A 9,822-nucleotide genomic window follows, 5' to 3' on the forward strand; every position below is an offset into this window, starting at 1 on the left:
AGGTCTCTTCAGAGAAAACGAGAAGGTGGAATGGAATGGGACCTGCACAGGTGCGGACTTGGGGCCGTCCCCCCGGCTGTGAACACGCTCACACCCCCTCACCGTGCCATGCTCACCACCTCTGCTGGACTCTCAAGGGAAACCTTGCCACATGAGGCTGGAGAAAAGACCCCCTGTCCGACTGAGGACAAGGAGACCAAAGCAAAGAGTGAGGGGCTTGCGGAGGGCCTGCGGCTGGTGGGCAGGGGGAGGCAGACCTGAACTCGGGCGTGCGGAGCCTGTGTGATCACGGCTGCACAAGCCTCCCGGATGCTGGCCCCTGGCTCGTGCAGGCGCAGCATTTGAGCTCACAAAAGCCTCGGCGTCCCTGAGAGGTTAGCATAATTGCTCCCGTGCCATCGTGGTGGAAACTGAGGTTCCGGGTTGAGTAGAGCACTCAGGGTGTGCAGGCTATTCATGGTCCTGACTCTTTCCCGCCCCATCCCCGGCTACCCTCGGACAAATGTTTTTTCCCTCTCGTAAAACCACAGCTGGGAGGGGCCTCCAAACGCCACCCGGCCTGGTGGCTGCCCCTAACAGGAGATGTCATTATTCCAGTCTTGACAAGTGACCTAAGGCCCCATGGCCAAGCAGACACACCAACGTGTCAGGGCGCACACTTCCTAGAACAGAGTGACCTCCATTTGAACAATACTGCTTTCGGCCCCCAGCTGTGTTTATAGCGACAGCAAATAGCTTTATTTGGGACCTTTCAGACTTTTTCCTCCCTGTGAAAAAACCCAGTTGACAAACCATCCTTAGAGTATGCATTCCTTTTTCCCTTTTAGCACTGTGACCACCCACCATCCTGCGTCAGATGTCCAAAGGCACAGAAAACCTGCCCCTCCCAGCTGCGTTGTGCTGAAGGATCTGGAGCTCCGTCTGCTCCAGACTCCCCTAGTGTCCTGCCAGAAGCCGACTCAGGCGGACTCTGGAGGGCAGCGATGGGGGACACAGGGCCAGGTGCACACACCTCACCCGGGGGTGGGAATGAGGAGTCCTGGTGGGGCTTTGCTCTTCAGCCGCTGCTTCCTAGGGAGCAGTGTGCTGGGCCAGCCCGTTGTGTTTCGCGAGACAGGGTTACTTTGAAAGAGAGGCGTTGGGTGAGCGTTTACGCAAGGTGGAGACATCAGTTCGATCGACTTAGCCCCACCCTTCGGCTGTCTTTCATCTGCTCAGCATGCCGTGAGGACTGGAACAGCGTGCAGGAGGAAGCCCAGCCGAGAACCACTCTTACGGCTGTCCAGCATCTGCCTGGGCAATCTCAACGGAGAAAAACATTCGCCAGGGCTACAGAAAGGTAAATAAATAATCCGCAGATGACCAAAACAAAAGCAAAACAACCCAGCACTCCAAGGCATGCTTTGACAATTAGGAAAAGAACTTCAGAAACCAAAGCATCAAAGAGCTACCAGTTTATAGCTGCCAAACTCACGAAAGCTAAGAATAATCACAGCGCTTGACCCCACGGAGGAAGCCACTTCCAGACCACAGGGGGCGAGAGTAACCAGATACAACCTTTCAGGAAAGCAATTTGGGAACAGGTCTCAGGATCCTCACACGTTTACACTTCTCACATTTGCCTTGGCTCATGTAATATTCTGATTCAAGGACGCAAGCTCAAGTACACGAAATTATTTACTCGTAAAGACATTTGCTGTGATATTATTCACAAATGTACACAGACAAACACAAGACCCTGTGAACAACCTCTTTGTGTCCAACAATAGGGAAACAAGGGCACGATGGAACGTCCTCCGTGCCGTATTCTGTGGCCATTACAATGTTTTCCAGAGCATTTGATATAAAAGTTGAGCTTATTTCTTTCCTTAAAAAAGAGAAAAAAATGCAGTATTTCCAAATATGCAATTGAGACTATGTTCAAAAACATTCATCAGTTGAAGATCAGAGGGGAATAAAACAAAATGTGAACGGGTGACGCTTGGGCATCGTACGGGGCATGACATGTTCTATTGTCTAAATTTTCCTTATTATTTCCTACAATAAACATGTATTACAGTTAATGTAATAAATCAAACATTTCTTTTCCTCAACAATTTATCTTTTTCAGTAATTTCATCATTTATTCAACAAAAACCTTCTTTTAGCCAACTCTCAGGACAAATGCTGTGAGGATAACATGTTCTTTGCCGCCCCTGTGAAACTAGGGAGGGCTTCCTGGAGGAAGGGGGAACGGAGTCTGGAAGGAGAGAGAGTGACGGGAGACACTGTTGTCCCGTAGCTCAGTACGTTGGCTTGCTAGATGCTGTGGGAGGGAGACGGAGATGAGGTGAGAGGAGAGACTAAGATTTTTAAAGATTTTATTTTATTTTTTGAGAGAGAGACAGTGTGTGAGTGCGAGCGGTGGGGGGAGGGGAGAGAAAGAGAGAATCCCAGGCAGGCTCCATGCTCAGCTCAGAGACCACCGAGGGGCTCGAGGTCACGACCTGAGCCGAAATCAAGAGTCGGACGCTCAACCGACTGAGGCCGCAGGTGGAGGGTGAGGTTTTCCGTCGGCTGCAGGGAACCATAATAAGGGCGGTAAGGAGGGGCCTCGGGGTGGGAGGGTTGCGTTCTGGGGATCAGGGGGACAGCAAGACGAAGACAGATTTGAGGTGGGAGATCTTGGGGGCAGACTAGCAGGCTGTGGAGGCAGCCACTCGAGGTGACCGGGCCTCAGCCGAGCCAGGGTCCCCGCTCCGCAGAGGGAGGGAAACGAGGGAGCTCCAGTCCAGGCAGCTCTGAGCAGCAGGGGACGGGAGACACGGCAGGGGCAGCCAGCCAGCTGGGGGCGCTCAGACGGGGGTCAGGGCAGGATGCGGAGAAGTTGTGGGGGGTTAAGGCCGTGAGCGCGGCTGGAGCTGCTGCATGGGCCCGCGGACTGACAAGGGGGCTGCCGGGGCCACAGAGGGGATGGGGCAGGCGATGTCTGGAAGCCAGGTGGGGGCACTGGTCCACCTTGTGGCACCCGGTCAGGTCATTTCACTTCGGTGTCCCACGTGGGCAGCATGGGAACCCCACAACCCATCATGCCGGAGGACTGGTTCTCAGGGTGGCCTCTGCAGCACCGCCCGGGGTTTGCCCCGCACCCGTCGGCCCCCACCCCGCCTCTCGGGGAGAGCTGGAACCCCCCTGCCCCAGAAGAGGGACAGGAAGAATGGCGCTGCTCGGCGGGACTGTCCGTGTCCCACGCACACACAGCCAAGGTGCTGGACTCGGGGCAAGGAGTCCGGGGCTCGCCCAGTGCGAGGCTCTGTGCTGAGCACCGCACCTGGGTTCTCTTACTGGGTCTGACCACAAGCTCACGAATGAGAGTGCTTTTCAAGTGAGGACACTGAGGCACAACAAGGTGAAATAACCTGCCCGGGTCAGCAGTGTGGCCAGGACCCCAGGCACCTCCTGGAGAGGCCGTGGCCCTGAGGAGTTTTGCACTGAAGACACTCAGGGTAAGGGGTCAGGGAGCAGGGTGGACGTCGCATAGACACTGTCCTGCAAGCCGCAGGGAAGAGCCTGCCACAGCGGATCCTGTAGTAGGAGCCCGCTTTCCAACAACAAGGGACGCCTGCCTGTCCGTGCCTGCTGCCGGGACGCGGCGTCACCCAGCCAGGCTGCAAGGCCTTCCGTCAGCTACGGAGCTGGCTGCCGCTGAGGACCGTGCCACAAGACGCCGGCGCCCGACACTCAGGATCACTTTGCGTGGCTTCCCGTTTTACTACTAATAAAGTCTGTAAAGAGCGTACAATTGTTTGATTTTTGTAGTACCTTTTGGCAGTTTCGTGTCATAAAATGAACCCCGGAGAACAAAATTCCCATTTTTAATGTTGGGCTGCTAAGAAGTAAGGCATCATATTAAGGTATTTGGGCTTGTAGCCACTTCTGGGAAGCAACTCATTCTCCCATGCAGAGTGGATGCCAACCCTGGATCTCTCTTTAAAACCTGCGAGAAAGTCCGGATCTCTGTGTTTTGTAGGTTACAGATTACTTCATTTATATACATTTTGTTCAGAATCACAGGCTCTTAAATTAAAATGACTATTTTTAAAGATTTATTTATTTATTTTAGAGAGAGAGAGAGAGAAAGAGCGAGAGACGAGTGAGGGGAGCGGCAGAGGGAGAGAGAATCCCAAGCCGATTCCCCTTTATTTATTTTAGAGAGAGAGAGATAGAGAGAAAGAGCGAGAGACGAGTGAGGGGAGCGGCAGAGGGAGAGAGAATCCCAAGCCGATTCCCTGATGCACGTGGAGCCCAACCAGGGGCTTGATCCCACGACCTTGAGATCATGACCCTGAGATCATGACTTGAGCCAAAACCAAGAGTCAGAGGATCAACTGACTGCGCCACCCAGGAGCCCCTTAAATTAAAAATTATTTTAAAATATAAACACATCAGGAGAAATTTCACTCTCGTAAATAAGAAAATCACTGTTGTTTTTTCTTAAACTAAATTAGTATCGTATTTTACCTTAATATTTATGCGAAACTCCCAGAGTTTAATTTCATTAAGTTAAAAAAGCATTACATGGTTTTTTCCACAAGAAATAATGCTGCATTATTTGACATTGAGTAAGAAGCTTATTTGAATGTTTCATGAATAATTAAAATCGTTAAGCATTCTTTAAGAAGTGGGAGAAACTTAAAATCTTTCAGAGTCAGCACAGTGCAATGGCCGATGATAAGCCTGAAGTCATTTATTAGCTTCCAGAAAAATCCCTACACTCAATTTTACAAATAGAGATTCTTGGCTGTCATGAAATTCTGCAGGGTAACGGAAAACCAAATTAAGGCGGCGTGAACATCGGTATGCTCCAAACGTCCTCGCAGATGTGCACAGCCTTCAAACCCAGCAATCTTACGTCTTACCGCCGGCGGCAATCAGAGACGCACGCCGATGATTGAACACGCGTGTTCATTTCCATATTATTTATAGGAGAGGAAAACAAGGGCTTAAAGAGATAATTGTGGTAAATACACATAAAATACGAAGCAGCCACTGGGTAGAAAAAGTAGAATGAGTCTTTTATAAAATGTTATTTCCTCAAAATTTAAAAATTCAAACAGAGAAGTTAAAAGAAGGCAAAAACACGCTTCCAGAGACCAGACACTCACGCTTTGGAAGTGCCTTCAGCTTCTGAGCATTTCTTGGTGGGAAGCTCCTTTTTACCTGGAATCAAGCTTTGCCTCCTGGAGCTTTGGCCCGTATACAGAACATAACCTGTTTCTTCAGGAGGCAGCACGTCTCACCTCCAGACTCCGTCCCCCGGGCCCCAAGACGCCCGCTCCTGCAGGGGTGTGTTTGTGAAGAGCGCCCCACTCCAGCGTCCCCCTGCCTCGTGTCCCATGATGCCGGAGTCACCACCTTCCAGCCAGCACCCTCTCAGTCTGTGTGCCTTTCCTCGACCACACCTACGTCCCGGCACCCGGGGGAAGATGCACGTAAGGGGCTGGTAGGTAACAAGTACTCAGCAAACTCGGGTTACGGTTTTGAACAAGAGTTAGCTCCTAGAACATCCTTGCCCTGCCGTGATCCTTGTGGGGATGGCCAGCCTAGCGATCCAGCAGGAGACGCAGGAGAGGCTGCCTGGAGCAGCTAAGGGGTTTGAATCCCAGGGAGCCGTCGGAGCTCGGCACAGAACCACCGGGAGCGGCCCTGGGAATCGGCAGTACCGTCGAGGACTGAACAGCAGCCAGCGAGAGCCAAGCGGCAGGCAACCTGCGGATGGAGCCACGCTGGACAGAATGTCCCAGCGTATGCCACGAGCCCAAGCCCGATCTCTGGCCCCCGGCAGCTGTGGTCCCCTGGGATTCTGCCCCGTCCACAACATCACTGACGCTGCTCAGGCTGAGGCCACCAGGGGCCTCCTGACCGCACAGTGCCAGCGACATTCTTCTCCTTGTATCCCTTTGGTCTTTCCGCCGCTCGCGGCACTGCCCGTCTCCCTGCCCCTCCAGGTAGCTCTCCTCTGCGCCCCGGCTACAGGGGTGGGCCAGGTGACCCTCCTGCTCATGGCTTCGTCTCTCCAAGAGCCCAGCGCTCCTCCTCAGCCCTGCTCTCCCGATTCCTTAGCTCGTCTCATGGACCCACGTGGCTCTCACCGTCCCTGAACTCGGATGACCTCCTGTCTCCTCTACGATGCTGGCCAGCATGTTTGGTAGACGTTTGTTAGATCGCCCTGTTCGGGCAGCCCTCCGCTACCTTAAGCACAACACTTCCAGAATGCAACTCGACTCTTCCCTTGTTCCCCACCCTGCCCGCCAACCCACTAGCTCCCCAGTCCCCATAAACGGTGTGATGACCTCGCACCACCGTCCCAATCACGCTCACCGGAAGCCTGGAAGTCCTGCTGTACGTCTCTTTCCCCCCCTTGTCCCGCAGAAGGGCCACAATCTTTATCAATCATTTTTTAAAGCCCCAAATCCTGGTCCTTCTCGTTAAATCAGTTATAGTTGTTAATGTTAATCAATGCGTTTTAATTCAGAGAAAATAGGTTTCACTATAAATAGCCAGATTGAGAACGGGAGCATAAAACTGTCCCAGTTACAAGGTGTTATTAATGGATGGTGTTGCAGGACAAACAATTATTTCAGGTCAGTTTATGACATATCATTATACATCTTCAAGTCCCAAGAGAGAGGAAAAAAACGCATTCAGTCGTTGGACCTGAAAAAAAAAAACGGCTTTCTTATCTCATCTGAGGGCTTAAGAGCACGTGGCACAGAGCACATAGTCCAGCCCTGAAACAGAACCACACGGGTGATGCTTCGGAACACGGGGCCAGGTGAGCATCGTCCTCCAAAAATTCACGTCTACCCAGAGCTTGTGAATGGGGCCTTATTTACGGACACAGTCAAGCCAAGACGAGGCCGTGCCTGGTTAGGGTGGTCCCGCCTCCAAGGCCTGGTGTCCTCGTACGAAGAGAAAGACTTGGCCACAGAGACCTAGACCCACAGGGAGGACGCTGTGCTAAGACGGAGGCCGAGATCCGAGGGGCGCGGGTTCAATCCAAGGAGCGCCTGAGTTTCGCGCCGGCCGCCAGCCGAAGTTGGGAGAGAGACGAGGAACAGACTCTCCCTCAGAGCCTCCGGAAGGATCTTACCCTGCTGGAGCCTCGGTTTTGGATTTCCGGCCTCCAAGCTGGGAGGTATACGTGTATATTGCTTTGAAGCCACCCGGTTTGCGGTCACCTGTTACAGCAGCCTCGGGAAACTGATCGAACACTGTCCTACGTCACACAGGGCTCAGTCTGCAGCCAGATGTTACATGTGCTCATATTCTGGGGACCCCGGCACCTGGGTGAGGACAGGCCTTGCCACGAAGCCTGGACACAGAGCTGCACATGGTGCGCTCAGCTTTCCGGAGCCGTCCTCGGCCAAGCACGCGGCATCGCGCTCACCTCCCCACTCTGCACGGGGTGGGGGCACAGCCTTCCTCCTGTAATGCGCTCATGAGCTCCTACGTCTCCGTAACAGATGTTAGCGTCATTTCGAAATTCCATCCATGGTGACATGGCCGTAGGTATGGAGAATCAACAGTGAGGACAAGGACCGTCCCACAGATGAGCCCAGAGACGCCCATAAATCAGCACTCCCAGGGCGGGGGTGGCAGGTGGCCTGGGGCTGGAGAGCAAGGCGAAGGGATAAGGAGGAGGGAGTGACAGCCAAAGTCCCAGATTTGACTCAGATCGGGAAGGGTGGAGGGGTTGCTGGGAGGGCAGCCCCGCCAGCTGAAGGGGTCCGGGGAACAGACACCTCCTGCGGCCGCATCGGGGAGTCAGCCCATACTCCGACAGGAGGGGAGCCAGACAGAGGGCGTGGGGGCATCTGGGCAGGCTGGACACCCCATCCTGTCTCCACGTTTAGCTGGCCTATGTGTCCCCAGAACTAGTAGCAACTGGGCCAAGCTGACCCTCCATCCGAGGGGAGACTCACGGGGGTCCAAGGACAGCCCGGCCACCTCAGGGGCTTCAGTCCAGCCCCCCCAGGGATGGCCCCTGGCATACTTCACCTTGGGCACAGCCCCAGGGAGGCAGCCCAGTCCAGGAAGCCGTGGGGGAGAGAGAGCAAGGCGGCTCGCAGGCACACGGACTGCCTGCCTTCAGCATGAAGCTGAGCTCGGCAATCACTTTTTCCACAAGTGGACGGCCCAGCTTCATTCTCTTCCAGAATGCTCTTAGGCAGCGGTTATGCAGGCCTTTCCCCTGCACAATCCTGGGCTCCCTGGAGAGTACCTGAACAGTAGTCCCCGCAGGTCCAACACCCTGTCACTCACGTGAGAGGTCACGAGACGGGTCAACTGGGACACGGTGCTATGTGGACATGCTTGGCGCCAGCCCTGGGACCTCAGAACTGACCACGGTTTGAGGGTTTCTGGAACCTGAAACTGTCCCCTCTACCTTGGCTCCCCGCCCCCACCTCCCATCTTCGGTTTCATCAGCAAGCGAAGCCCTCCACCCACTCCACCCTTCCTGACTTTCTTGGAGGCATTCAGGCCCCGGGCCGTGTGGGTGCCACACCCAGGCCCGTCCAGGCCTAGAGCGTTCCGGAGGCAGAGCTGAGGCATACTCTCTGCACCGGGCCAGTGGGCACTTTAACACTTGGCACCAAGGGGCTGCCTCGTTGGGATGAGTCTACTGTTGCTGTGCTGGCCCGTGACTCAGGACGTGATCTTCCTTCCTGTCCCCACCCAGGCCCCGGTCGGAGCTGACTCTGGGAGGGCTGTGGGTGCCACACCCAGGCCCGTCCAGGCCTAGAGCGTTCCAGAGGCAGAGCCGAGGCATACTCTCCGCACCGGGCCAGCGGGCACTTTAACACTTGGCACCAAGGGGCTGCCTCGTTGGGATGAGTCTACTGTTGCTGTGCTGGCCCGTGACTCAGGACGTGATCTTCCTTCCTGTCCCCACCCGGGCCCCGGTTGGAGCTGACTCTGGGAGGGCGGCAGGTGGCCTGCACTGCCTTGTTTCCTCCCCGAACTACACGCCACCTCCCTCTTGGGACTCTGGGAGGGCGGCAGGTGGCCTGCACTGCCTTGTTTCCTCCCCGAACTACATGCCACCTCCCTCGGTGTGGAGCCGACTTACAAAAAAATTTAAATCTTTGATTTTCTTGTAAATTATTTTGATACAGATTGTGAAGTATTAACTGACTTTATTGTACTCCGTGTGGTTCGCCATCGGTGCCCCTACCATTATTTAATGATTGATGCTTTCCCCACTGGTTTGAAATGCCCCTTTTGCCATACACAAAAGTTCATTATTTACTGGGGTCCATTTCTGCATTCTCTACTTTGTGCCACTGACCTGCCTGTTCATGAGATATGCCAGGGCCACACAGCTTTATTTATCATAGGTTTATAATGTGTTTAATATCTTAGGGCTCATCCCCCATATTAATTTTACTTTTTTAGAATTTCCTGGTTATTACTGCCTGTTAACTTTTCCGTGTAAGTTTTGGGATCTGGGTATCTAGTACCGAAAGAAATCCTATTGCTGTTTTTATCCGTCCTTCCATTATGCAGATGAACACGAGGAGGCTTGATATTTTTACAATGTTAAATCATCCTATCCAGGAACATAGTGTGCCTTATCCACTGTTGAAATCTCTGGCGTCCCTAAGTAGTGTTTTAAAGATTTTTTTAACCACATAAATTGTATTCCTGTCAGCCTTATTCCTTGCTATTTTCAGTATTTTGCAGCTATTAAAAATGGGGCCTTATCTTCCATCATTTCTTCTTTTTTTTCTAAAGATTTTATTTATTTATTTAAGAAAGAGAGAGCGAGCATGAGAGCGA

Source organism: Ursus maritimus, unplaced genomic scaffold (genome assembly GCF_017311325.1).
Source record: "Ursus maritimus isolate PB19 unplaced genomic scaffold, ASM1731132v1 scaffold_1, whole genome shotgun sequence".
Classification (NCBI taxonomy): domain Eukaryota; kingdom Metazoa; phylum Chordata; class Mammalia; order Carnivora; family Ursidae; genus Ursus; species Ursus maritimus.